At 43.1% G+C, this 27,729-nt stretch overlaps 2 long non-coding RNA genes across 2 annotated transcripts in view; both read right to left on the bottom strand.

The window, feature by feature from the left end:
* B230323A14Rik (RIKEN cDNA B230323A14 gene) overlaps positions 1–27,729 on the bottom strand; it is a 69,054-nt gene that overhangs the window by 3,458 nt on the left and 37,867 nt on the right. Inside the window, exons 2-4 of the long non-coding RNA NR_040765.1 lie at positions 19,838–19,955; positions 4,925–5,663; positions 3,032–3,223 (exon numbers count right to left, since the gene is read on the bottom strand). This is a non-coding gene — a long non-coding RNA (RIKEN cDNA B230323A14 gene). The remainder of the gene's footprint in view (positions 1–3,031; positions 3,224–4,924; positions 5,664–19,837; positions 19,956–27,729) is intronic.
* Gm51684 lies at positions 11,303–17,089 on the bottom strand. The gene is made up of 2 exons (XR_003948184.1): positions 16,709–17,089; positions 11,303–13,012 (listed from the first exon to the last, which is right to left on the bottom strand). It is a non-coding gene; the product is annotated as a predicted gene, 51684 (long non-coding RNA).

Genomic DNA, 27,729 nt, shown 5'->3' with positions numbered 1-27,729 from the left:
CCATGATTTTTGCATGCACACATGGACACATGCACACACAATATATATATATTTTTGAAAAAACCAAAGATTATCCAGAACAACAAGAACTCCTCCGTCTCTCTGGCTGCCTTCTGTGCTCATTTAAACACTTTTGGCTATATATTTCCTGGTTGGATATTGTTCTACATTATTTTTCCATTATTTAATTTCTGGTTTTAGGGGAGGGGGATTGGTTGGGGGAAAAGTCACAAGATTTGCCTATTCCCGATGGTTTTTGTTTGTGGTGGGGAGGTTTGTTTACTTATTTTGCTGAAGCCAGAGCCCAGCGCTCACTAGGCAATGGCCATGCTTCCTCTTCAGTCAGATGGTTCCAAGTCCTCAGATCTCTTCTGAAGGGTTTCGCAGGCCCACAGCACGCTACTGCTCATTTCCCGCTATGTGTGACAAGCTGTGTGCGCTTGTTTCCTTGGCTAGGAAAGAGGTACACCTTGGCAATTAGCTTCAATAAGCTCTTAATTTGCTATGAATTCCCCACAGGTAAAAGATGAGGTGCCTAAAACGTATTCGTCTCAAATCGTTCTGTATTCTGGAGAATTCCAAAAAGAAGGAATTAAATCCCCACCCCCACCCCCCCAAGTAATTATTGTTAGTTTCTAAATGAGTCTGATCTAGCCTGTTTCTTTGTGGTATGTGGGGCAGCCTGCTGGTGGGGTGTGTCCTGCAAGGTTCCTGAGCATCTCTTCTGTAAAGTGGCTCACAACAGGTACTATGCTAACTCTAACTCTAGGTCATTCTCATGGGGATGTGGGAAGGGGAGATGGCCCAGCCATGAAAATGTGAGAAATTGAGTTTGTTCCCCAGCACTCAAGTAAAAGCAGGGCTTGAAAGCATACACCCACAGTGGCAGCACTTGCAGGGGGTAGGAGTGGGAGGGGTGCTGCGGGGGTGGGGTGGGGGTGGGGAATGAAGCCAGCAGAATCCTTGGAACTCATAGGCCAGTCAGTTTAGCCCAAACAGAGTCCCAGGTTCACTGGTTGTCCATTTCTCAAAAACTAAGGTGGAGAGAGAGCACAGTGGTGAGCAAGCTGCTCTGCAAGAGGATCAGGGTTTCCTTCCCAACCCGCATCGTGTGACTCACAGCCACCCGTAAGAATAGCTCCTGGGGAATCTGAGTCCCTCCTTTGGCCTCCATGGTTACCCACATACATGTATGTACACACACACACACATACACACACATACACACACACACACACACACACACACACACACACACACACACAGAAACTAAAATAGAACCTTTAAAAAAAAAGCGGCAAGCAACATGCAAAGACGCCTGACTGCTGCTTCTGACTTAACTATGTGCATGCACAACGTATGCAGCACACACATTCAAGAGTCAGAACCCTCACTGTCCCACAGAGAATCACTCTCCCCTAAACACTTCCATAGTGTGCCAGAAATACCCTGAAGAGGAAAAGAGCCAGTCCGGAGGGGAGACATGGGCTTCAGGTCCCCTGCCATTGCTCCCTTCTCATCCGTTGATGACTTTTTTTTTTAATGAAGTCCTCTTACTGCTGCCTAATATATTTCGTTTGCCTGAACGAGAGGCCTCTTCCGGCATTGCACTGGACTAAGACAGAATTGGGGGGGGGGGGCGGGAAAGAAACAAAACAAACTCCGACTTTCTGCTCTGAAGTTCCTTCTCAGTGTCTCCATAGAGAAGCTTGGATCTGGGAAGTGAGGGCTGCAATCAGCTACATGGCTTCTCTGGACATCGTAGGTCAAACCAAAGACTCACAAAACCTTCCAGTTGTCTGTACGCTCTCTACATTTCCTAATGAGGAGAGGGGTTTAGGCTGCAAATTTTAAGTATCTTGCGTATTTAAAAATTCTCAGGGCATTTGTGTGAAATTGTTAAGGGATTCCTTCTGTGGAGAAGGGAAACGGCCTCACAGTGGAACTGACGCACGGGGGAGCCCCAAGTGCAAACAGCAGTGAGACTCAGAGTCCTGACTATCTTTTCCCCTGAATGGCAGTCCCCAAACAATATGCCAGGGACGTATCTAGGTTAATACATATATTTGTCCAAGTTACCGAGAGCCCTGCTGAACTCCCCCAGCATCCTACAGTCTGTACACTTCCCATCTTGGGTGCTAATTTGTATCATTTGCAAGAACAACTGTGAAAGCTACTTGGTGCTTGTTGTGCAATTACCACTGAAGAGAGTTTGGGGTATCTCATTAAAAGGTGTCCCAGATGTTTGTGCCCTTGTGGCTTGTGTTGATCTGTTCTTTTCCAGTCCTAATTATCAATCAAAAATGAGCGAATCAGCCACCCACTCTGTGAAAGGCCTGTTTATGCATATGATCAGGACCCTAGCTAAGAGACATCGGAGGTATCTGACCAGTTCTGCTTGCCCACATGGATTAGGGAAGAAGGATGGCTCTCTATACTTTTCACTAACATGCATGTTGGAGGCTCTACGTGTAATGTGTTAGTTGTACTTGGGAACATGTAAGTAAGAAGGCAGAAACATTTGAACACTTCTAGAACAACTATCCACCTGTCTGTACCCCTTTGTCGTTTGGTACAGTATGTTTTATTTGAAGATTTCTGTGTGAATAGCATTTCAGGGTTAGGGGTGACTTCTCTAAATGCTGAGTTAGGAGAAAAACAATGCCCTAGAACTCTGATTACAGTATTTTAGCATGTTCACTGCCCTTTCAGTTGCCACTGGTCTATTCTTTTTTTTTTAAGATTTATTTATTCATTTATTTATTTATTTATTATATGTAAGTACACTGTAGCTGTCCTCAGACACTCCAGAAGAGGGAGTCAGATCTTGTTATGGATGGTTGTGAGCCACCATGTGGTTGTTAGGATTTGAACTCCTGACCTTCAGAAGAGCAGTCGGGTGCTCTTACCCACTGAGCCATCTCACCAGCCCGCCACTAGTCTATTCTTAACAGGGCTACAAACCACCCAGTGGGCACTTAGTGAGGCCAGGATGTCCTAAGAATATGCGTCACAACAAGCTACTACTTGCCTCTGCTGCCTGCTGGTCCAAGCTCGTGCGCTGGCCTGCATTCTGAAAGCAAGCCTTGCAGGATCAGACTGGCACAGCACCATAGCCAAAGATGCTCGTGACTCTCTTCACAGATGTTCCCTGTGCTTCTGGAAACAGTGGACCATCCACCAGGGATTCTCTAAACTGGGAATTCAAATGGCTTTGAGTAATCTGGAAGGCAAACGGAGGAAGACAGCAGCAAGACAGATAGACTCATTTGTGGAAGAATTGAATACTTCCGTTCATCACCACTTTCAGTACTTCTGTTCATCAGCATGTAATGTTGCAAGTGGGTGGGGAGGGAGCCTTTGTTTCCATGGTAACAGCAGGAAATACTCCTGTTTAAAGGGAGTGTAACTGAAAATGGTGTGTGTGTGGGGGGGGGGGAGGGGGTGTGGGTGTGTGTTGAGAAGAGAGCTATTAAACATCCTTTATCAAAGACGGACAAGCATGGTCATTATGTTGATTTAAGTCTGGTTGTGTGTATATGATTCTATTATATACATACATGGTAAGTATATAGGTGAATATAGATAGTTCTTTCATAGAAGGCCTATTTCCAGTTATCTAGGACAGTTAAAATTTTTTTCTTTAATGTATATTGCCTAAAATTTAAAAACCACCATTTCTGACATTAGGAAGACAGTTCTAGAGAAATCTTGTTGCACAAGCAAATTCTTAGCAGGTGCTAGGTGGCTACTTTGTCTTGAGGATGCGTGAAGCAGGCTGCATTTCTGCAGGAGGGATGCTCAGAGTGGGTCATTTTCAGCATGTGGAAGTGTTTACAGGTATTTGATCTCAGCCCAGCTGAGAGAGAAAAACCTCCCCTTGGAACTGGTGAGAACCTTGTGAGTCCCACAAAAGGTTTCTGTCTCCCAGGAAAGCACTTCTGGGAGGAAGATGCTCGAGCCACACCCAGCTTGTGTCTCCCTTGAACTGTCTGGGGAACTTTAGAAATGGGCACAAGAAGCCTTAAGTTTAGACTAGGGGCTCAGAAGGAAATGCAATTAATTGGTAAAATGCTTGCACCCAAATGTACCAACTTGAGTTTGAATCCCCAGACCCCACATTAAAAACAAACAAACAAACAAACAAACACCTATTGATGTGGCAGTATGTGTAATTCCACTGCCAGGGAGGGAGAGACTCACACACATGCTCGCTCTCTTGCTCTCTCTCTCTTACACACACACACACACACACACACACACACACACACACACACACAAACAAACAAGCAAACACCTATTGATGTGGCAGTATGTGTAATTCCACTGCCAGGGAGGAAGAGACTCACACACATGCTCTCTCTCTCTCTCTCTCTCTCTCTCTCTCTCTCTCTCTCTCTCTTATACACACACACACACACACACACACACACACACACACACACACACACACACGCATGTGTGCTCACGCATTCACAAAAGATTTAGCTCTTTGACCCAGTTGTCACTACTTCTGGGAGTTCACTGTGAAGACATTATCTTAAACACCTAAAACGTATTTGTTGATGAAGTATTAGTTGTAACATTAGTACTAGCCTGAGTTACACTAAATGAAACATCATGTATCTGGAGCTTTTCCTCATACAGCCACTTAATATATCTATAAAAATACAAATATGTACACACATAATTATTAGTATCATCATGTGAAATGACATAGTTATGTTAAATATATCTATAAATTTACATGAACATAAAAAATAGATATTATAAGGTTAAGCTTAAACTTCATCTCTAGCCTCTGATATGCTATGAGAAAAATGCAGTTTATGCAGAGGAAAAGCAGAAGCTAGGTGTGTTGGACCATGCCTGTAATTCCTGCGCCTTAGAACTGTAGACAAGAAGGATCAGGAAGTCAACTCACCCATGGCTGCAGAGTTTGAGTCAAGCCTGAGCTAAATGCAAAATCAACAGAATGAAAAACGACAGATGGGAAATTGAAGTATCAATATTTCGAACTGTCTTCATCTCTGTGCAGAGTTCTGGGTGACTTGCCTGCTCTTCTGCAGTTTTCCAGTCATCTGTACATAGTGAGCGGCAGACATAGCATTCAGATGCAGCTCCATTTGAGGCATAAGCATACGAAGCCATTTGGCGCTGGGGCAGAGGAGCCCAGGCAGGAGAGGTTCTGCCTCACTGTCTGGCAGCTCTGTATGGGTCACAGTCAGTTCAAGGCTGGGGTTGGACCTCCACTTCCATCTCTGCTAACTCCTCTTTCCCTTTCCAGTCTTTAGGAGTCACTCTGGAGTGGCAGGATCTAGGAAGGTGATCTGAGGGAGAAGCAGGAAGAGAGGACCAGCAGGGGACCAGAGAGAGCCCTGGGGGTAGGGGATCTATTTCCAGACCTAAATCTTAACTTCACAAGGTAAAGTGTTTGCTTCTTACTGTCTCTTGCCTACCTCCTTTTGGTTTGCCCTTAGGACCTGGTCTGTCTTTAAGGCCAGCCTGTTGTAAGGCCAGCACACAGCTGTAACCAGAAGCTCCAGGCAAGGCAGGTATGTCCTTGTCTTTCAGCACAGAGATAAAAACAGCAAGCCAAATGAGCTCAGTCCTCCACCTGTCTTACTGGGAAGACCAATTCTTGACTTCCTTTATCTTCAGCACTTGGAAAAGATCAAAAGAAGATGTTAAGACAACTTTAACATTACCTTTTAATTTATACTTAAAATCATAGCTAGGTTGATATCTCTCCCTCTCCCTCTCTCTTTCTCCCTCTCTCTGTCCTTCCCTCCTCTCCCTCTCCCTCTCCCTCTCCCTCTCCCTCTCCTTCCTCCTCCTCCTCCTCCTCCTCTTCCTCCTCCTCCTTCTTCTTCTTCTTCTTCTTCTTCTTCTTCTTCTTCTTCTTCTTCTTCTTCTTCTTCTTCTTCTTCTTCTTCTTTCTCTCTCTCTCTCTCTCTCTCTCTCTCTCTCTCTCTCTCTCTTTCTCTCTCTGTTTTTTTGAGACAGAGTCTCTTTGTATAGTTTTGGCTATCCTGGAATTGCTATGTAGACGAAGTTAGCCTCAAACTCACCTGCCTCTACTTCTGCCTCCCAAGTGCTGAGACTAAAGGTGTATACCACCATGCCTGGCTCAAGATGAGCTTGTCTTGTCTTTTTATCTAGCTAGAAGACAAAATGTATTTTCTAATGTCACTTCTTAACTGTGCTTAATATTTGTCAAACATAGAAGTCTCTGCTTCAAATCTTTTGTAGGGTGCCCTGAAAATAGTGGCTGCATAGAGATGGACCCTCAGTTCCTGTCTGGGGATGCCATGTGTCCAGTGGCTCCCATATATTCTACCCCTGCCTCTATTTATGCTGGGCCTTCCTTTCTGTGTGAGCACAATGGTGTGTATTTCCATCACCCCAGGTAAACTTCTAAACAGCTCTCCAAAGCTTGCTGCCTTTCTTCTAGTGCTTCCTGTGGCAATGGCAGTGTAGAAATGCAAAATAAAGGAGATCAGGCTGGGGAGAAGACTCATTTGGTAAAGTCTTGCCTTGCTGACATGAGGACCTGGGTATATGAGCATCAAAAACTGGACTCAGCTGCATATATACATACACATGCACATATACATGTATACAGATACATATATGTACATATGTGGACATCCCATTGGGAGGGGGGTACAGGGTAGATCCAGGCAGGGATTACAAGACAGGGAAGGGGGCGGTGAATATGATCAAAACATATTGTATGTACATATGAAATTCTCAAAAAAAATCCGCAAAAATATCATTTAAAAATACTGCATGTCCATGTGAGACTTGTACATTAAGCTTTCCAGCAATTTCATCTTAAGAACAAAAATGTAGCAATAGTTACACACAAAAAAATAATTTTACTTGACAAACTTTCATGGTAAAGGTAACAACCTGTGCTTTTTCCATTATGTGAATTTTAAAAGTAGTCCAGAGTTCAAAAGAAAAGACAAAGGAATTTTTAAAACTACTATGTAAGTATCACTCCCCAGAACACCAAGTGGTATATTTGCTACTGTGAATCATGGCCCATTTTAAAGCCTTGACTTAGTGTTTAGTCAGAAGCAAGAGTTAATTTCGACGTGATTGCTGTCGAGGAGTCTTCCAGCCACGGCCATCACCATACAATTAGTCTTCAACTTGTAATCGAGAATAACTCTCATGGGAGCCACTCGCTGATGAATTTCAAATAAGCAGCCTTTAAATCTGTGAGGGGCGGGGGAAATGGCTAATTACAAGCTAAAGAGTAACGAAAGGTGGGAGAGAAAATAAAGCTGAATATGAGGGGTGTACCTGCAGAGTCTTTAAAACCTGGACTAGTCAGGAGGCAGTGTGCTCACATCAGCTGCAGGAGCGCTGTGCAGAGACGGGAAGTCAGAAAGATGTGGGTAGCGGGGTACAGAGCCCTTCCTGCTGGGCACCCAGCCATCATGAAAAGGCTCTGAAACAAGGCTCATGGACATGGACTTGAGGTTGTACCTATCACCAGACTGCCCCCCCCAAAATACTTGGGCTCTGGGGGAAAGACCATGGCAAGGCTTGGAGAGTAGCCATTGACTGCTTATTCTGGAGCTGAGCAAGCTTGCACACTTGTATGGGACGAGCCACTCATGTGGCATGGAATATTCCTAAAGTGTAGCCCTTGAAACTCAGACCAGAACAATGACACAAGGAAGGACACAGCTCACCAACCCAAAGTCATTCAAGAAACGATGTGTGTCTTTTAAGAAATACTTCCTTAAATTTTTTACCATCGGATGCATCAACAAATATGTATTCAACAAAAGCTGTGTGAGATACCTAATATTTTGTATCATGCCTCTGCCTGGATGAGGCACATTAGACAAAACAGAGCAGAGATTCACTGGAATGGAAGAGTGCAACACAGCTGTGTGAAATCAGACAACCCAGGAGACATGTGTAGCGGATAACATCAGCTACCAATCGCCGATATGCCTAATATTACTTCAAACTCAGTAATCTAGCAAGCAAAATGGCATTGTTGGTGGTATGGGCCACCAGTAGTGCACTTTTGGTCTGGTTCAGGTTCTATGGTCTATCTTGGGGATGTCCCCACCATCTGGTGTGACTGTGCTTTTATTGTTGGGACCATAAGTCTTTGTGAGAACAGGAACTGTCAGGTTTAGCTCAGGAACACAGTTCTTCACACACAGGATCTTAACAGGCAAATATTCATTAGGGGATTTAGTAAGTAATAGGATTGATTATTAAAGGAAGTAAACATTACTTCAAGCACACTTTATCATCATCATCATCATCATTAGGGTTTTTTTTTTTTTTTGGAGATAGGGTGTCTTTGTGTATCCTAGGCTGACCTAGAACTTATTCCATAGACAAGGCTGGCCTTGAACACACAGATTCTGCCTGTCTCTGCATGTTAAGTGCTGGGATTTAAGGTGTGGACCATCAGGCCCGACCGGTGACATTATTTCTTCATGACTTTGGGTTAGCTGATCCTGTTCATCCTGCTATGCTATTGCTCTGGAGTGAAGTGTGTGCACCATTCCTGAATGTTTCAGGGTTGGCTGGTCTATGGGGTTTCAAGGCCTGAGCTTTTGGAGTATTCCAGACCTGAGTAAATCAGGTTGTAAGGAGCACAAGAGTTCAGAACAGAGAATAATAAGCCCCTGTGACCTCAGGATGATGGTGTGCAAACAGGCTCTAAACTAAAATGGACTCTGGACAAGTGGATGGGAAAGTGGGTGTGTCCCAGGAAGCCTATCAACCGGTCACATGCAGTGACAGTGCCTTCTGAAGATGAGCAAGGCCTATTGAGAAAGAAAATGCTAGAAAAAAATCACTAGGAGTTTCTTTCCTCTGCTTCATGTGTTTGTGCAAACATGCTCTGATCCTAGAATCAGTAAAGAAATATTAATTCATTCATCTATCCATTCATCCATCCACTCATCCATCCACTCATCCATCCACTCATCCATCCATCCATCCATCCATCCACCCACTCATCTATCCATCCTTCCATCCATCCATCCATCCATCCATCCATCCATCCATCCATCCATCCACTCACCCATCATCAAATATCAGAAAATGTTAGTGACCAGGCATGTGCTCCTGAGATTGCAATGATAAGCCAAACAGCCCCAATGACATCCTCAGGGAGCTTATATTCTAGTGGGGAGACAGGCATGGAACAAAGGATTATGTAAACAAATAGATGATTGTTATAGTGACTGGGTAGCAAAATTAAAGCTTTCTGAGAAAGGCTAAGGTGGGTATTTTTGACCTAGAGCTCAGGGGAGGATGCTGGGGTGACATGGACACTGAGGTCTAAACCATGAACAGATGTGACAAAGGACAAGAGAAAGGGGGTTAAAGGTGTATGGGACAGTGTGTGCTAAGAGTCCACACCGTGAAGAGCTCAGTAGAGCTCAACAAACTGAAGGAGGCCAGGGATGCTGGCTAGGGGAATAAGCATGTCGAAAATGAAATTTTAATAGGGTGGGAAATAGTCTAGGAGGCCAAACTGAAGATTTTGAAATTTGTCCTAAATGCAATGAGATACCACTGAAGAGGAAATACTTTGCTATTTACCAGGTACATGGCTGGAAAGTGATCTCCACAGGAAACAGAGAGGTCCCTGAGAGAGTGACTTGTCATAATCCTGTCCCATGGCTAAACCTAGACTTGATGTCAAGGGGATGGAGTTACATAGAAACTGGGATATTTGTGGTGCAGAAATAATCCAATTTGTTAGGTTTCTAAATAAGAAAGAGAAAGGAGGTGGGGACCCTGAGTTTCTTGCTGAAGCACCTACAGGGTAGAGGTGTCAATCACTAAGATGGGAGGGGGAGCTGTGGGTGGGGAGGAAGGGTTCTGTTTGGACTTGTTAAGTTTGAGGCATGTGAAATGACAAGCTGGCAGGTCTCATTATGGAGCCGTAAATGACCTGGGGCTCAGTGGAAAAGTCGGGAAAGTGTTCAGATTCACCCACTAGGAGAGTTGCAGCTGTTTTATGTTTCCATTCATTATTTATTGGTATTGCAGGAATGGTGAGATGCTTTAGGTTCCTAGAAACAAAGAATTCTTACAGAAAATGATGCTGTTCAGCTGTTATAAGCGAGGTTGGCTTCACAGTGTCACATGCATGATACTTCCAATTACAATCTAAGTCTTTAAACAGAATGAAACACTTTTATTTACCCCAGAGGGGGTGTTTGATAGACAGCACACTCTCCTTGGATCAAACTGAGCTTCTAGTGTTGAGCTATATGCTCAGGAATCCACAGAGAGGTAAAAAAGTGGGAAAAAATAATATTACTGAGTATAGGAGATTCTGGTATCAGAGAGGCTGAGGCAGGAGGATTGCCACATGTTTGAAACCAGCTGGGTTACATAGTGAGTTCTATGCCAGCTTGAGCTACATAAATAAACACATAGCTTTAGCAGTAGCTCTCAGTAGAGGGTTAGTGAGCTAACTGATTTTAATATTCATGTCCTAAATTTCCAAGTGTCTGAGAAAAATTTTATAAGGTCACCTTAAAGTATTGAGCATCTTTCTAATTTATACTCTGACTATTAAAGACAGGGCTATAATCACCCAACTAGAATTCAGGTTTATTAAATTTAGGAATACCTTTGTTCAGTAAATGAAGTGTTTCCATAAATAACAGACAAATTCACTTTTCAAATATTTCATCTTATAAAGGTAAATACCACCATAATTCCTTACTACATATGTGTGTGTGTATGTGTGTGTGTGTGTGTGTGTGTATGTGCATGTGTGTTTTATTATTTATTTATGGAGATGTGTGGTTGGGTGCCCACAGAAGTCAAAAGAGGATTTTGGATCTCTGGAACTGGAGTTTCAGGTGATCTTGAAGCCACAAGATACATTTGCTGGGACCCAAAGTCGAGTCTTTGCAAGAGCAACGAGTGCTCTTAACCACTGAGCCACCTCTCCAGCTCCATATGACAGACACTCTGCAAGGTACTCATGTAAATGCTGTGAATGTATATGCCAACACTGTTTTATAGATGAGAATTCTGAGACTCAAAGAGGTCAACTCAATTGCCAAAAGACAATGCATTTTAGAACAAGGAATTGAACCCAAGCTGGATGAACTTGAAATTGATGCTCATTCCATTTCATGGAAGCTTCCATTTGAGAATGATGGGGTTAGGGTTGCATGCATGGTCCCGGTCATGGGAAGATATTCACACATGGGGAGTGAGGAAAACAGGATTGGATTCTGTCCTTCATTTGGGTTACTGTGATAAAAATACCCGGACAAAAAGCGACTTAGGGGAGAAAGGGTTTATTTTAGCTTACAATTTGAGGTTACAGTTCATCATGGTCAGAAATTCAAGGCAGGGACTTCAAAGAGCTGGTCACAGCACATCCATAGTCAAGAGCAGAGAGAAATGGACATACACATGCTTGTATTCAGCTCAGGTTTTCCACTTGTATACAGTTTAGGACATCCTGCCTAGGGAATGATGCCACCCACAGTGGGGCTGAATCTTTTCATAATAATCAAGACAATGCCTTCCAGCATTCTATCCCTATTGTTGTGCAGATCTGTGGTTCTGAAGCAGCCTCCACAAGAGGTCAGTAACTTGAAGAGAAGTGAGTTCCTTTGTTTAGGATATTACATGAAGCTTTAAAACATCTTTATGACTCCAAATTAAAAGTCAACACAGGAGGAAGCATAGAAAAGAGGGGGATGAAACTACACTAATGACCAAAGAGCACTGACTGTGTGTATGTAACTCTTGTAACAAAGCCCCTTACTTTGTATAATTAACACACATTCATTTTTAAAACCTCCACATAGAACACCGAGAGCGTGGGGTAAGCAGCATTTTCATATTATTGAAAGGCGGGTAAATTAGTTCAAACCTTTTTCAAAAAACAGTTTTGCAATTTCTATAACAAGTCGACCCAGGAAGTCAATGTCTAGGAATTTAGCCTCCACCTGTCACATCCTGCAGCTACACTAGTGTGTGTGCACCAAGAAGACTAAGGAAGGATGCTCTGTGTAACACTGGCTAGAACTGCACGGGGCTCAAAGCAACAGGAGACTGGTGAAATGATAGGGGGCAGACTTGCACTTCACAATGCTCTGTTCAGGTATTAAGAAAAACTGAAGACCTGGACATGCTGTATGCTGTGGTAGGATACTTCCTTAGCCATGTGTAAAACGTCCTTGGGTTCAGTGCACTGCACCACAGGAAGAAGGAAGTGGGGGAGGAGGGAAGGAAGAGAGAAGAAACAGGCAGGTAATATGCATGTATACTGCTATGGAACAATGTGGCTATATTATTAGCTTAAATAAAAGCAGGGCCTTGCTGTGTAGACTGGCATTGCTTCAATCTCTCAACCCTCCTGCTCCAGTCTCCTAAGTACTGGGATTATAGGTGTGTGCTACTGTGCCCAGCTCATTAATTCCTTGTTTTCTTCTAAATATTTAGTGTGAGTATGTAAGTGTGTGTGTGTGTGTGTGTGTGTGTGTGTGTGTGTGTGTGAGAGAGAGAGAGAGAGAGAGAGAGAGAGAGAGAGAGAGCACATCTGGGAGAAAAAGAGAGACTATGAGAGACTATGTAAGTATGCCAGGTAGTTGTGTGTGCTGTGCAAATATTTGGGAAATGTTTGGGTTTTAGATGAGAGAGATAGAGAGAGAGGAAGAGAGGGAGGTAGAGGGAAAGAAAGAACGTGGGGGTGGGGGGGAGAGAAGGAGGAGGAGAGGGAGGGAGAGGGAGAATGCCTGAACGTGTGTATATGTGCAGGAGCCCACAGTGGTCAGAGAGAGTTAACAGCTCCCTTGGAACTGGAGTCATGGCAGTTGTGAACTGCCATGTGGGTGTAGAAGCAGGAAGCACTCTTAAGTGCTCAGCCGTCTCTCAAGGCCCTCTTTGACTTCGGAGAGGCTGAAATGTGGCTGTTATTCTGTTGCGTGTGGGGTACGTGGTGCATACTTGCATATGGATGCAGTCCATCTGGAGAAGGAAGCTGGGACAGAATGGAGGGAGACTGGTTAGTAATTTAATATTTTCTAAACTATACTCATGTATCCCTCCTCGGATGAAAGGAAGATGGGTGACTGACAGAGATCAAAGGAAACCAGTGGAGAATCACGCTGTTACACGAAACTAGAGCAGGAAGCCAGCGGCAGTCTGTGGCCGAGTGCGGACCAGTGGAAGAGCCATTTCCTCATATCATCCGTGTGTGCCAGGAGAGAAAAGGAGCAGGGCTGTGACCACCTTGTATTTATTTTATGTCTGACTTCATTTGGCCATAGGACAACAAACTGCATATTAGCCTGTTGCTCCCTCAGAAGGTGTGTACAGTTGGGTTCAGTCAGGGGACATCACTCACCATGGAACACATGACTTGGAAGATGCAGCATTCACGGCAGACAAATACAGAGCCACTGACCATGTTCACTGACTAAAGCCAGTGGTGGTACTGAACGAAAATTACGCAAGCTGGCTTTCCGGGTTGGAGACTCAGCTCAGTGGGTAGGAAAACTTCCCTACAAGCCTGGTGTCCTGAGCTCAGAGCCCTGGAGCCTGGTGGGAGCCAGTGATAGCAGTTCAAGAGTTAGTGACCCCAGCACTGCGATGGGAAGGTGGGAACTGAAAGGAGAGCTTGACTTACACAGAAGTGGCAAGGGACTCTGTTCAAACAAGCTAGGAAGTGAGGACACACTCCGTTTGTTGTCTGACCTAAATAGAATCTGGTGCATGTATAGACACACACACACACACACACACACACACACACACACACGCACACACATGCACGTATACACAAACAAACATATATACACATGCAAATACATACATAAACAGTCACACACATACTCACACACAAACACACACACATACACAGTCACTCACAGACACACACACACACACACACACACACAGCCCAAAGTAGGCATTTCCTCCAGGTTTCAAATTTCCCTAAATACAAATCTACCCATTTCAGACTAGGTTAAAGGTCAAGAAAGCTAGACATCCAGAGCAGACAGAAGAGACTTGCAGGAAGTTCACCCTAACCGGGAATAATTCCACTCCTGCAACCCCGGGGAGGTTAGGGAGCCACCGCAACTACCCACTCTCAAGGCCCAACACTGAAGAACACAACCTCTGCAGCCAGCTGACGGTTCGTCATCTGTTTTCCCCGGAAAGACCCTCTGAGACCTCAAGAACAAGACCAGTTTCAAACCTGAGACTGTCTCCAGTCAGCACTGTACCCTCAGGGATGGATTGGCTACTGTGGTGTCATCAAGAAGCGACCTGCATAGATTTGAGAACACCTAACCACAGCACAACAGAGCCTCAAGACTCTGGTAATATCACCCCATCTCCAGCTCAGTGAACAGCCACACTGGGGCAGTTATGGCACACACCTGGGCACTCCAGCCAGAAAAAGCATCCAAGGCCGTGTTCCTGCTTTCCCCCTTTCCAGATTTTTCCCTAAATTGCTTAGGCAGAAAGTTAACAAGCTACTTCAGATAAACACGGCTTTCCAGGACTGGGCTGCATTGCACACAAGTTACCCAAACCTGCCTAGTAAAGTCCATGTTCTCTGAAGCAACGGTGAATATTCAAATACTGTAATTGGAGGTGATTTACATTGTTTTGAATTAACTAAAATTCCATTGTTAAGCACAAATATGGCTCCAGTAAATCACCAGGCTTTTAATAGGTCCACGTGAGCAAGTTCCGGAGCACACTGGATTTATGAGGCTCCTGGGGAGCTGACCACTGTATCATGCTTCCTGCTGGTAGGTAATATGCATGACACATTTCTGGACACTAATTCATTTATTTAATAGTAACAGTATGCAAAAACAGCATTCGCAATGAGGCTGACAAAGGAGGTATAAAAGTTTTATTAATCCATAGCTAATCAAAGGCCAGCGGAAGGACCATAATGGTGGCATTTACAGACCATATCGAATGTGAATAAATTAAATTTTTGTTTCCTAAAATCTTACTAATAGGATGTATTCGACTTGAAACATTTATACTTTTAATTACAGAGGCAGGCTGTGGAGCTGCTTCCTGGCCACACGTCCCCTAAATGCTACACCTCTGCCTCCAGGCCGATCAGCGATGCTGTTACCTCAAAAACCAAACCAAACCAAACCAAACCAAACCAAACAATCAACTACTTCAGCTGTCTCTGGCTGCAAGCTGCCTTGATTGGAGTGTTGCTCATCTAACTGTGTGCTGTTAATTACTACGAAGTTTCTTCTCTTTGAAAAATAAATGCCTATATTATATTTATCCCATCACAATGATCGCTGCTGGAACACATAAGCATGGAGCTATGTCTTCCGATGTATAGCTATAGCTGTAGCTGTAGCTGTAGCTGTAGCTGTAGCTGTAGCTGTAGCTGATCTCAGGATGTTATGCAGTATACCAGGGCAAAGCCGGAGTTTGAAGAGCCAGCAAAGATGAGAGAAAGCATATGGGAGTAATCACCCAGCCTGCTTTGTTCAATACTCTGTGCTGTGAAGAATGTTTTGTTCATCAGTTCTGAGACAGAACACAAGGCATTAAGGCATTTAAACCCGAAGCTTCTCTCTATGTCAAAGACAAAGCACGAGGCATGGCTCACACCATCATGAAGCAACAGGCCGGCTCTGATGTAATTATTTCATTTTAATAATGTTCTGATATTGAAAGAAGAGAAAGACTGTAGAATTATCGGTGGCAATATTTTCAAGGGTGCTTCCCCAGCCTCCTTTCACAGCAAAGGATAATGCTTGGATATCAGGGGAGTTTGGACTAAAGAGGGATCCACAGTCAAATAAGTTTGGGGCAGGCTGTGTAACTTGAATCTTTATTCAGAGCTCTGTACTGCTCATGAAGAACAAGAACCACCATGGAGAGTACCGTATGTGAAGTATTTCCTGTGTTGATCTTATTGTAGTTTCTTTCTATTTGTGTGTGTGTGTGTGTGTGTGTGTGTGTGTGTGCGTGCGTGTGTGATGTGTATGGCTGTGAGGTGTGGGTGTTGTGTGTATGTGGAGGGTGTATGTGTGTGTGCTGTATGTGTGTGTGTTATGAAGTCTGTGTGTATTTGTGTTTGTAGTGTATGTGTGTGTGCATGTGTGTGGTTTATTTGTGGTATATGTGGGGTGTGTGTGTGTATGTGTGTGTGTGTGGTGTATGTGTGTGTTATGAAGACTGTGTGTATTTGTGTTTGTAGTATGTGTGTGTGCGCATGTGTGTGGTTTATTTGTGGTATATGTGGTGTGTGTGTGTGTGTGTGTGTGTGTGTGTGTGTGTGTAATGTATGGAGTATATGTGTGGTGTATGTGGGGTGTGAGTGTGTGGAGTGTGGGTGGGAGTGTGGGAGGTGTATGTGTGGTGTATGCGGTGTGTGTGTGTCTTTATGTGTGTTATGAGGTCTGTGTGTATTTGTGTCTGTAGTGTATGTGTGTGTGCATGTGTGTGGTTTATATGTGGTTTATGTGGTGTGTGTATGTGTGGAGTGTATGGAGTATGTGTGTGTGGTGTATGTGGGGTATGAGTGTGTGGAGTGTGTGTGTGGTGCATTGTGGTGTATGTGGTGTGTGTGTGTGTGTGTGTGTGTGTGTGTGTATCTATGTGCATGTGAAGGTCTGAGGTTAATGTAAAGAGTCATCCTAGATTGTCCTACCATATTTAATGAAACAAGGTCTCTTACTCAAACCCAGTGCATGCAGACATGCGCAGTCTCAGCAGCCAGCCTGCTCTGCAGATCCCTTGTCTCCCTCCTTCTTTCCAGGCTGACATTACCGGCAGACTGCCTCATCCACTTAGCATATACATGGGTTCTGGAGTAAGAACTTTGGTCTTCACACTTGCAGGGCAGATGCTTAGTCACTGAGCTGTCTCCCAGCCTCCCTTGTGAAACCTGTACTGAGAAGAAAAAGGCGGCTGACTCTAGAGCACACCAGGGTCAGGCACAATGTCCCACACTGACAGCCAGCCTAGACAAGGGGACTCGAGTCTTTCTGGAGAGTCTCTGAGCACTACCTGGTCTCTGGCTGTAACTATCGTTATTACCAGAAGCTTCTTGACCCCCCCCCCTTTGCTTTAGATCATTTCAGTCAGCTTTGAAATTTCAAAATGCATACACATACACACACACACAGACACACACACATGTGTACACACGTATATACACACACAGACACAGACATAGATACACACACACACACACACACACACACACACACACACACACACTTTCCCACCTGCTCTGACTTCACCACCATGATGAACTTTACCCTTGACCTGTGACCTGAAATAAGCCCTGTCTCCCTTCAGTTGCTTTGGTCAGGACCTTGCATCACAGCATCAGGAGAAAACCCCACTAAGAGAGTAGACATGCTGACGAATGGAACAGAACGGAAACTCTAGAAAAAGGCCCACGAAGATACAGGTAATTGGTAACCATCAGAAGTGCCAAGGCAATTCAAAGAGAAAGAACTGTCTGTTCAAACAATTAGATTTGATTGGATGCTAAAAAATTAACCTTGATCTAGATATAAAACTCAACTTTCAATGAGTCATAGGCATAAATGCAAAAACCACAACTATAAAATTTCTAGAAGAAACATATGACCTTGGTTAGTCAAAGATGTCTTAGTTTTAATATCAAATGTACTAAACAAAGTAGAAAAAAACTGAAACACCTTAACAATGTTGAAAATGTGTGTTTCTACAAAGTCTCAGTAATAAAACCAAACTGGAAAAAATATTCACAAAACAAATATTCTGGCCGTGTTTTTATAACTCAATTATAAAAGTGGTGTCTTTTTTTAAAAAAAGAATTATTTATTGTATGTATTTGAGTACACTGTTGCTGTCTTCAGACACACCAGAAGACGGCATCAGATCCCTGTATAAGTGGTTGTGAGCCACCATGTGGTTTCTGGGAATTGAACTCAGGACCTCTGGAAGAGCAGTCAGTGCTCTTAACTGCTGAGCCATCTTTCCAACACGGTGTTTTTTGTTTATTTGTTTGTTTTGTTTTGTTTTTAATGGGTAAAAATTTGAACAGATCACATGAAAAAAGGAGGTATCATAACAAATGAGTTATTAGGAAATACAAATGAGAAGAGAGGACGGGGCTCATTGAGGAAGATGCTTACTGCATGAGCATAAGGCTGGATTCCCAGAACCCACTTGCAAAGCAGGCTCAATGATGAGCATGAGTGCCTGTGACTCAGCATTGGGAAGGGAGACGGGTAAAGTCTGGAGATTGCTGGCAGTCTAGGCCAAATGGTAGAATCTGGGTTCAGTGATAAACAATGTCTTAAAACATGAGAAACCAAACCAACTGACCAAACAAACAAACAAGTTACAAGGTAGGGAATGACTAAGGAGAGACATGCCAACATCAACTTCTGTCTTCCACATTTGGGAGTACCACTGCACACACTCATACATATATATGCATACACATGCACACACACATGCATACACACACTCTATCCATCCATCCAACAATACATCTAACAGTTCATCCATCCATCCGTCCATCCATCCAATGGAAAACATGAAATACCACCACTCTCACCAAAACAGTTGTTAAAGAATCTGAAAACAAAAAAAAACCATGGAGCAGAGGTAGGGAGGAAGTGGGACAACTCTAGCCCTCTGACACTATCTGGTGGATTGCATAATTCAAATTCTAAGAAATAAAGAAATGGGAAAAGATATTGAAAGCCTATTTTAGAAAATAGTGGCTGGAAGCTTCCCTAGTCTTCAAAAGGATACAGATGCGAAGATTAAAAAAAAAAATAAAACAAAATGAAACAAAACAAAAACCGTAGGGGCTCCAAACTAGATTCAACTGAAAGAGATCAAAAAGTACAGGATAGAAGGAAGAACTCTCAAGACAGCAAAGAGCATCGAGTCATATATTGTCTGCCCACTAGGCTTACAGTAGGCAATTCAGTGGAAAACTTACAGGCAAGAAGAGAGTGAAAAACTATAGTCAAAGCATTGGGAAAAAAAATCAACCAAGAATATTATTCTCAGAAAAAATATTCCTCAAAAATAAAGGTGAATATTTCCCAGACAAACTGGAACTGAGAAAGTCCATCTACATCAGACCAGTCCCACAACAAACAGCAAATGGAGACCTACTCTAGTTGTTCTTGTCTGTTTTTAAATAGAGGAATCTGTAGTGCCTGGTTTTATTTTATGAGTGTGAGTGTCTGCCTGAATCTATGTAAATACACCACATTCATGTGGTACCTAAGGAGGCCAAAAGAGGGCATCAGATTCCCTGGGAATGGAGTTAACAGACTGTTATGAGCCACTTTGTGGGTGCCATGAATTAAAGCTGGGTCTCCTGCAAGAGCAACAAGTGCTCTTAGCCACTGAGCCACCTCTCCAAACCTGCAATTCCTTATTTAGGTAAACACTTACTCCTCAACTAAGAAATTCTACTCCAAGGTACTGAACTCAAGAGAAGTACGTGTATACACATGAACCTGTAGCCTTTATCAATGACATAAATAATTATCATTAGCTGTAAATCCCCTTTAAAGGATAAGTGGACCAGTAAATTGTGTCACATCTATACACAAGAAAAGTGTTCCGTGATAAAGAGGAATACACAACATGGTTGAATCTGAGAAACGATACTATTTAGATAGATGCTAAAAACAAAAAGTTATATACTATGATACTATTCGCAGCTCTGCATTACAGGATATGGTGACAGAAGCCTGTAACCTCATCCCTCAGGAGCTGGAGGCAGGAGGATTAGAAACTTGGCAGGAAACCCTGATGACACAGATATAAAGAAGGAACACACCTGGGAACTCCGGACTTCCAGGGTAAGCAGTGTCCTTGATCAGCTGTTTTGTTAAACAAACATGTCCTTAACACTTCTCCTCATGCCTTTACCAAGGTCCCCAGCCCTTCTGGTTGCCCTGAAAGACAAGAAAATATTTTGAGTAAGTCTATGGACTTGACTCACGTTCTGAAGGAAGTGAATATATTGTTTCAAAAGCTGACAACATTTCAGCCTGGAGGAGAAGGGCTCCCGGGGGCGCAGCCCTAGCTGAAAAGCTGATGGCAGCTGATGGCCACTGAGGGTAGAAGATTCATTTTCTTTAGGGTGTGTTGCAGATGATGGACCCATACTATGTACATGTTGACAGCACTGACTGGACTCAGTGGTTTAATTAATTAAAAAAAAAAATGGAACCAGGTATGGTGGTGCATGCCTCTAATCCCAGGCAAAGGCAGGTGGATCTCTGTGAGTTCTAGCCCAACATGATCTAGGTAGCAAGTTCTAGGACAGCCAGGGCTATGTAGAGAGACACTGTGTACAAACAAATAAACAAACAAACATTGTTGGGAGATACATATATGGGGCTCCCAGGGTGTAGCTGGGGTAGGTAGTAGGGGAGTAGGGAATAGAGATCATATATATATATGTATATGTGAAATTTTTAAAGAATAAATATATTTATTTTTAAAACTGATCAAAATTGACCTATAATTACTAAAAGCCATAGAATTATTTACTGAAAAATTGCACAAAAGTGACTGGATTTGTGATATGTAAATTATGCTTGATGAAGCTTTTTTTTTTTTTTTTTTTTTGGTTTTTGGTTTTTGGTTTGTTTTGCGTTGCTTTGCTTTGCTTTGCTTTGCTTTGCTTTGCTTTGTTTTGTTTTGTTTTGTTTTGTTTTGTTTTGTTTTGTTTTGTTTGAGACAGGGTTTCTCTGTATAGCCCTGACTGTCCTGGAACTCACTTTGTAGACCAGGCTGGCCTCGAACTCAGAAACCCACCTGCCTCTGCCTCCTGAATGCTGGAATTAAAGGTATGCGCCACCACGCCTAGCTCGGCTTAATTTTTTTAAGTAAGCAGAAGAAACTGCTTTACAAGACAACTCAGATCAACCAGTTATCCCAGAAAACAAAGCAACAAGGACTAAAAATCTATTACTTTAACTGGAACTAAAGTGTGGCACAGGGGAACTCTGTGTTCTCCTTGAGGAACAACAGCTAATTGTCCATAATTCAATGTGTGGCATAAATTCATTTAGGTTTAAACACTTCAATCAAATAAAAACTAAAAATAGAAAGCTACAGCCCTCTCTCAGTCAGCAAGTTAAATGTAGAAATGAAAAGTATGTTTTCAGCGAAGCCAGTCCTCTAGAGTATCAAAAATATGTTCCAGGACTGAACGGGGTTTATTCTAGAAATGGTCCTGATGTAACTGGTAACATCTACAAATAAAAAGAAAGGCAATAATATGACTGTGTCACTTCATTGCAGAAATCTTTTCATCTCCTTAGAAATGGCTGTTGTCCCCAGACGTGAGTCCCATTCATCTCTCAGTGTGTTGGTTGGTTTTAATGCCAACTTGCTACAAATTAGAGTCACCTGAGTAAGGGACCTCGCTTGAGGAATTGTCTTACTGGTCTTAATTGAGATGGGAGGATCCACCCCAAATGTGGGTGGCACCTTCTGGTGGCAGCCTTGATTAAAGGGGACAAGGCAGAAGGAAGGTTGCTTACTTTTTGCTTGATTGGCCTTGGCTCTTATCTCTGAGTTAATTCATCTTGATGTTGTTGTTGTTGTTGCTGCTGCTGGTAATGATGATGGTGATGGTTCCGTACTCATATCAGAACCTTGTGTTTCCAAAACATCCATCATTGACTGAGGACTAGCATCACCCCAGGAACTCTTTGGGCTTTCTGTGACAGGTTTGGACTTCTGAGCACCCAGCCTTGAGAGCCAGCAACTGGCAGACTCTCAGGTGTACTCCGGCCATTGTTACTATCTCAGAGTTTTCTGCATATATATGTTCATCTATTCATCCTCTATTCTATTCCTCTGGAGAGCACTGACTACTACACCTGAGTATGGGCTGCTCTGCTAGTGATGCTAGCTGACCAGAGCAGGTCTGAAGATGTGACAGCACTCTGTCGTAGTACAAGGGAGGCTTCTAGAAGCAGCAGGGCTCCTCTCTCCTGTCTCTTCAGGAATAGTGTCTCTTAAGTGCGGTAGATACAGTGTGGTGCACAGATATGAGATTCACTTCTAGAAAACTCCAGCTAGCACACCGACCTTTGGCAAAGAAGAGGACCAGTGTGCAGTACAAAAGGTCCAAGCCTGGGTCCCTATGCTTAGAAGGGTCCATGCTGGTGCCCTGTCCACCTCTCCAGATTTTCTAAGCCTCGGTTTCTCTGTTTGCTTACCTATGAGACGTGGAACCATTCTGATGCTTTGATTACCATCCTGCTGCCCTAGAACTGTCAAATTTCTCTGCTTGACTAACTTCTCTGCAAGAAGTCAGTACAGGGCAGAATTAATTTCATGCTGACAACGTGGAAATACCAAGCTCTTGGCATTAAGGTTGTATTTTGTCCCCTGATATTTTGGTTATGTCTTATGGTTAAATACTTTTTCTTCATATGTAATTTTACAGCACGTACTTAAGCCAGAGTTTGGCATCTGGAGGAATAAATGTCAGCTGCTTTTAAAAAATAAGCTAGGAGCTAGGTGTGGTGGCATAGACCTATATCTCAGTACTTGAGAGACTGAGGCAGTATGACTGCAAGTTTGAGGCTAGCCTGGGCTACCCAGCAAAATTCTAACTCAAAAATCAATTAAGCTAACAAATGAAAAACAAATCAGAAAGGAGGTGAAGTATAAGATGAAAATCCTAGATTTTTTAGTTTGTTTGGGCTCCTATAACAAGATACCACCGGCTGGGTGACATACAAACATGAAACTTTACTTCTCCTGGTTGTGGAGGCTGAAGGTTCAGGATCCAGGTGTTGATAGGCTCGGTGTCTGGGCAGAGCCTGCTGCCTCAGACCAGCCTTCCTTCCAAACCCATCTGCAGCTATACAACCCGAACTTACCTCCTTTGAGAGAGGGAGCCAATCACCTTTATAAGGTCGCTAATGTCGTTTATGAAGACAAGACCTCATGACCTAACCACTTCTCAGAGACCCACCTCCTAACATCATTACCTTGGGGTGAACATTTCAATGTAGGCAAAGGTAGAGGCCACATACATTTGTGTCATGGTACTGGCTTCAAGTACCCTTTTCTGGTGACAGACCTGAGTTTTTATTTTTGATGCATGCCGGGAGTCTCAAAGTGGAGCATTCTGTACCTCTGATGCATTAACCTCTCTGCTGGTAGCCATTCCTTCTTCCTTTTCTAGTAGCATGGCTCAAAGGCCTAACATTTTTATTCATTTATTATGTGTGTGTGTGTGTGTGTGTGTGTGTGTGTGTGTGTGTGTGTGTGTTGAAGAGGGCACACACATGCACAGAATGTGTGTGTAGCGGTCAGAGGACATCATGTAGAGTCAGTTTTCTCTGTCCACATGTGTGTGGGTTCAGGGGATCAAACATGGGTCAGCAGACTTCAGCAGCTGATGAGCAAACTTCTCTGCCTCCGGCCTAGTATTTTATAAAAACGACTTTGGAAAATACACAAAGAGGAAATTTCCCAGAAAGGAAACAAAAACTGAGGAGATATGAAGACCTCAGGAGTTTGCCTTCAGAGCTGTTTGCAGGGGAGGAGACGGGAATCTCAATTAGAGCAGACCACTTTCTCTCACAGATAGGAGATCAAGTCCATTTTCCAAAGGTGACCATGGGCTCTGAACCTCAGGGGAGTAAGTCTAAAAGGAGAGCCCGCCTGCTATGCCTCCTGGAAGGGCTCTGCTGCAGCCTGCAATGGATTTGTTGCCATCCGTGGGTAACACAGCGAGAGCCTGAAAGATCAAGTCATCGGTGCTCTAAATCCCCAATCTCCTTGGCTTCCACTCCATAAACCAGTGGGGCAGTCGGCCACTCGGGAGCCTAGAGGTTAAGCACATACGATCGACCTTAGAGAAAGGAGCTCTCACGTCGTTAAACACGGGCTTGCCCGATCACACCAAAAAGGGCCCTGGGATCATTATTCAAGGCTTGTGCCACACACATTTCTGTGACATGAAATCAATACCTTTCTCCTGTCTTTGTTTGCCTGGATTATGTTTAACTACTAAAGGGCTCTCGGGGCATCGCTCAGATTTACTGTCTTGCATTTCACGTGGGCAGGTTGCTTCACTGAAGAGAGCTTAGTTTTGATCATGCTTATGTCCGGATGCAGATGCAAAGTTTAATTTTTAGAGAAGAAATTCTTTCCCTCCTTTAGGCTAAATTTAATTTTCTTAACAATGGTCCTTGTCACTATGTTAATCCATGAGCTGGGGAGATCTTTCCATCTTCGGATATCTTCCTCAGTTTCTTTCTTTGGCGACTTGAAGTTCTTGTTATATAGGTCTTTCACTTGCTTGGTTAGAGTTACACCAAGATATTTTATATTATTTGTGGGTATTATAAAGGGGGTTGTTTCCCTAATTTCCTTCTAGGTCCATTTATCATTTGCATACAGGAAGGCTACTGGTTTTTTTGTTTTTTGGGTTTTTTTGTTTGTTTAGTTAATTTTGTATCAGCCACTTTGCTAAAGGTGTTTATCAGCTGTAGGAGTTCTCTGGTAGAATTTTTGGTGTTGCTTATGTAAACTATCCTATCATCTGAGAATAATGATACCTTGACTTTTTCCTTTCAAATTTGTATCCCCTTGACCCCCTTTAGTTGTCTTATTGCACTAGCTAGTACTGCCAGTGCTAGATTGAACAAATAGGGAGAGGGGACAGCCTTGTCTTATTCCTGATTTTAATGAAATTGCTTTAAGTTTCTCTCCATTTCATTTGTCATCTCACTAAAAGCAATTTACAGATTCAATGCAATTGCTGTCAAATTTCCAACATGATTCTTTACAGACCTATACAGAGCAATTCTCAACTTTGTATGGAGAAACAAAAAAACCCAGAATAGCTAAAACAATCCTGAACAATAAAAGAACTTCTGCAGGCATCACCATCTCTGAACCTCAAGCTGTACTACTGAGCAAATGTAATAAAAAATGCATGATGTTGATATGGAAATAGACAGGTCTGTCCATAGAATCAAATTGAAGACCCTGAAATAAACCGACACAGATATGGACACTTGACTTTTGACAAGGAAGCTAAAACCATATGATAGGAAAAAAAAGAAAGAAAGCATCCTCAACAAATGGTGCTGATTTAACTGGCAACCTGCAAGTATAAGAATGCAAATGGATCCATATTTATCACCTTGCAAAAAACTCAAGTCCAAGTGGATCAAAGACCTCAATGTAAAACCAGATATACTGAATCTAATAGAACAGAGTAGGGAATAACCTTGAACTCACTGATACAGAAGACAACTTCCTGAACAAAACACCAATGGCTCAGGCTCTAAGATCAACAATTGATAAATGGAATCTCGAGAAACTGAAAAGTTTCTGTAAGCAAAGGGCTCTGTCATTAGGACTAAATAGAAGCCTACAGAAAGGCTCTTCACCTGTGAGAAAGGATCTTTACCAACACTACATCTGGCAAAGGGCTAATATCCAAAATTTATAAAGAACTCAAGAGGCAAGCCACCAACAACCCAAATAATCCAATTAAAAAATTAGGGTATAGAGCTCAAAAAAATGCTGAGATTCCTTACTCCCAACATAATGATTAAGATTAAAAACTCTGGCGACAGCAGATTCTGGCAATGATATGGAGCAAGGGGAATACTCTTCCATTGCTGCTAGGAGTGCAAACTTATACAACAACTTTGGAAATCAAATTGGTGGTTTCTCAGAAAACTGAGACTAGTTCTACCTCAAAACCAGCTATACCACTCCTGGGCATATATACCCAAAGGATGCTCTAACATACACTTGTTCAACTATGTTTATAACAGTTCTATTCATAATAGCCCAAAAATGAAAACAACCTAGATGTCCCTCAACTGAAGAATGGATAAAGAAAATGTGGTACATCTACTCAATGGAATACTATTCAGCTATTAAAAACAAAGACATCATGAATTTTGCAGGCAAATGGATGTAACTTGAGAATAGCATCGTGAGTGAGGTAACCCAGTCCCAAAAGTACATGCATGGTATGTACTCACTGATAAGTGGATATTAGCCATAAAATACAGGATACCCACAATACATTCCACAGACCCAAATAAGCTAAACAGGAAGGAAGGCCCAAGCAAGGATGCTTGAATCTCACTCAGAAGGGGAGAATGAAATAGTCCTAGAAGGCAGATGGAGGGAGGTAACTGGGTGGGAGAGGGGATGAGGAGGGCAACAGGGGAGGTTTCAGGATTAGATGTGGGGAGAGACAGGGGAGATGGCCAAATGGCCATGAGAATGAATGGAAATCTGCAGTTGGTAGGGGGAGCAATTTGAGGACATGCCAGAGACTTGGAATAGGGGAGAATCCCAAGACTCATTGGGGATGAGCTTAGCTGAGACTCACAGAAGTGAGGATTTGGAACTTGAAGAGGTCACCTCCTGTAACCAGTGGAGCAATAGGGACACCAACGTACCCACAAAACTTTGACTCAAAATTTATCCTGCCTATAAGAAACGCAGGGATGGGGGATGGAACAGAGACTGAGGGAATGGGCAAACAATAATTGGTCCAACTTGAGACCCATCCCATGGTTCCAAGAACCAATCCCTAACACTATTAATGATATTCTGTTATGCTTGCAGACAGGAGCCTAGCATGGCTGTCCTCCGAGAGACTCCACCCAGCAGTTAACTCAGACAGATACAGAGACCCACAGGCAAATATTGGATGGCGCTTGGAGAATCTTATGGAAGAGTTGGAGGTAAGGATTGAGGGTCCTGAAGAGGATAGGAACTCCACAGGAAGAGTTAACTAACCTGGACCCTTGGGGGCTCTCAGAGACTGAACCACTAACCAAAGAGCATACAGGGACTGAACCTAAACACACACACACACACACACACACACACACACACACACGTAGCAGATGTGCAGCTCAGTCTTCATGTGAGTCCTGAACTGGAGCAGGGGCCATCTCTAATGCTGTTGCCTGTCTGTGGAATCCATTCAGCTGTCTTGTCTGGCCTCAATGGGAGAAAAAGGGTCTAGCCCTTCAGAGACTTGACGTGCCAGGGTAGGGGGATACTCATGGGGGATCTCCACTCTCTCAGAAGAGAAAGGGAGAGGGAATGGGGGAAGGACTGTGGGAGGGGGAAACTGGGAGGGGGGACAGCAGTTAGGATGTAAAGTGAATAAATTTTTTAAAAATGGTGCCTTTAGGGAATGATTAGATCATGTGTTATTCAATCAACAAAATGGAGATGATTGGCAATAGTTTGAGGAAAATATTAAATCCCAACACATGGATGTTTATGTAAATATCACCCACCTCTGAACACTTCATTAGGGGCCAAGCCTTTCACTCATGCACCTCATGTGTAAGGACTCAGCTAAGTTGTCACATATATGAACTCCTTTCTTCAACAGTTAAATAAGGTAGCTGATTGTATTAATGTTTATCAGAGACTCAGAACCAACAATATATATGTGTGCACATATCTATACAAGAAATAGAGACAGACAGACATTTGAGGGGGTTAAACAAATAAATGATAAAGTCTCACATTAGTGTAAGTTGTTTCATACAGTAAGTGTTGGGGCTGGAGAGAAGGCCCCATGGTTAAGAGTGCCTGAGTTCCATTCCCAGCACCCACATCAGGCAGCACACAACTGTTTGTGACTCCCGTTCTAAGTGATCTGATGGCCTCTTCTGGCCTCCACAGGCAAGTGCAAAC

The sequence above is a fragment of the Mus musculus genome, chromosome 9, assembly GCF_000001635.26.
Source record: "Mus musculus strain C57BL/6J chromosome 9, GRCm38.p6 C57BL/6J".
Classification (NCBI taxonomy): Eukaryota; Metazoa; Chordata; class Mammalia; order Rodentia; family Muridae; genus Mus; species Mus musculus.
This window is presented reverse-complemented; position numbering and strand designations above follow the sequence as displayed.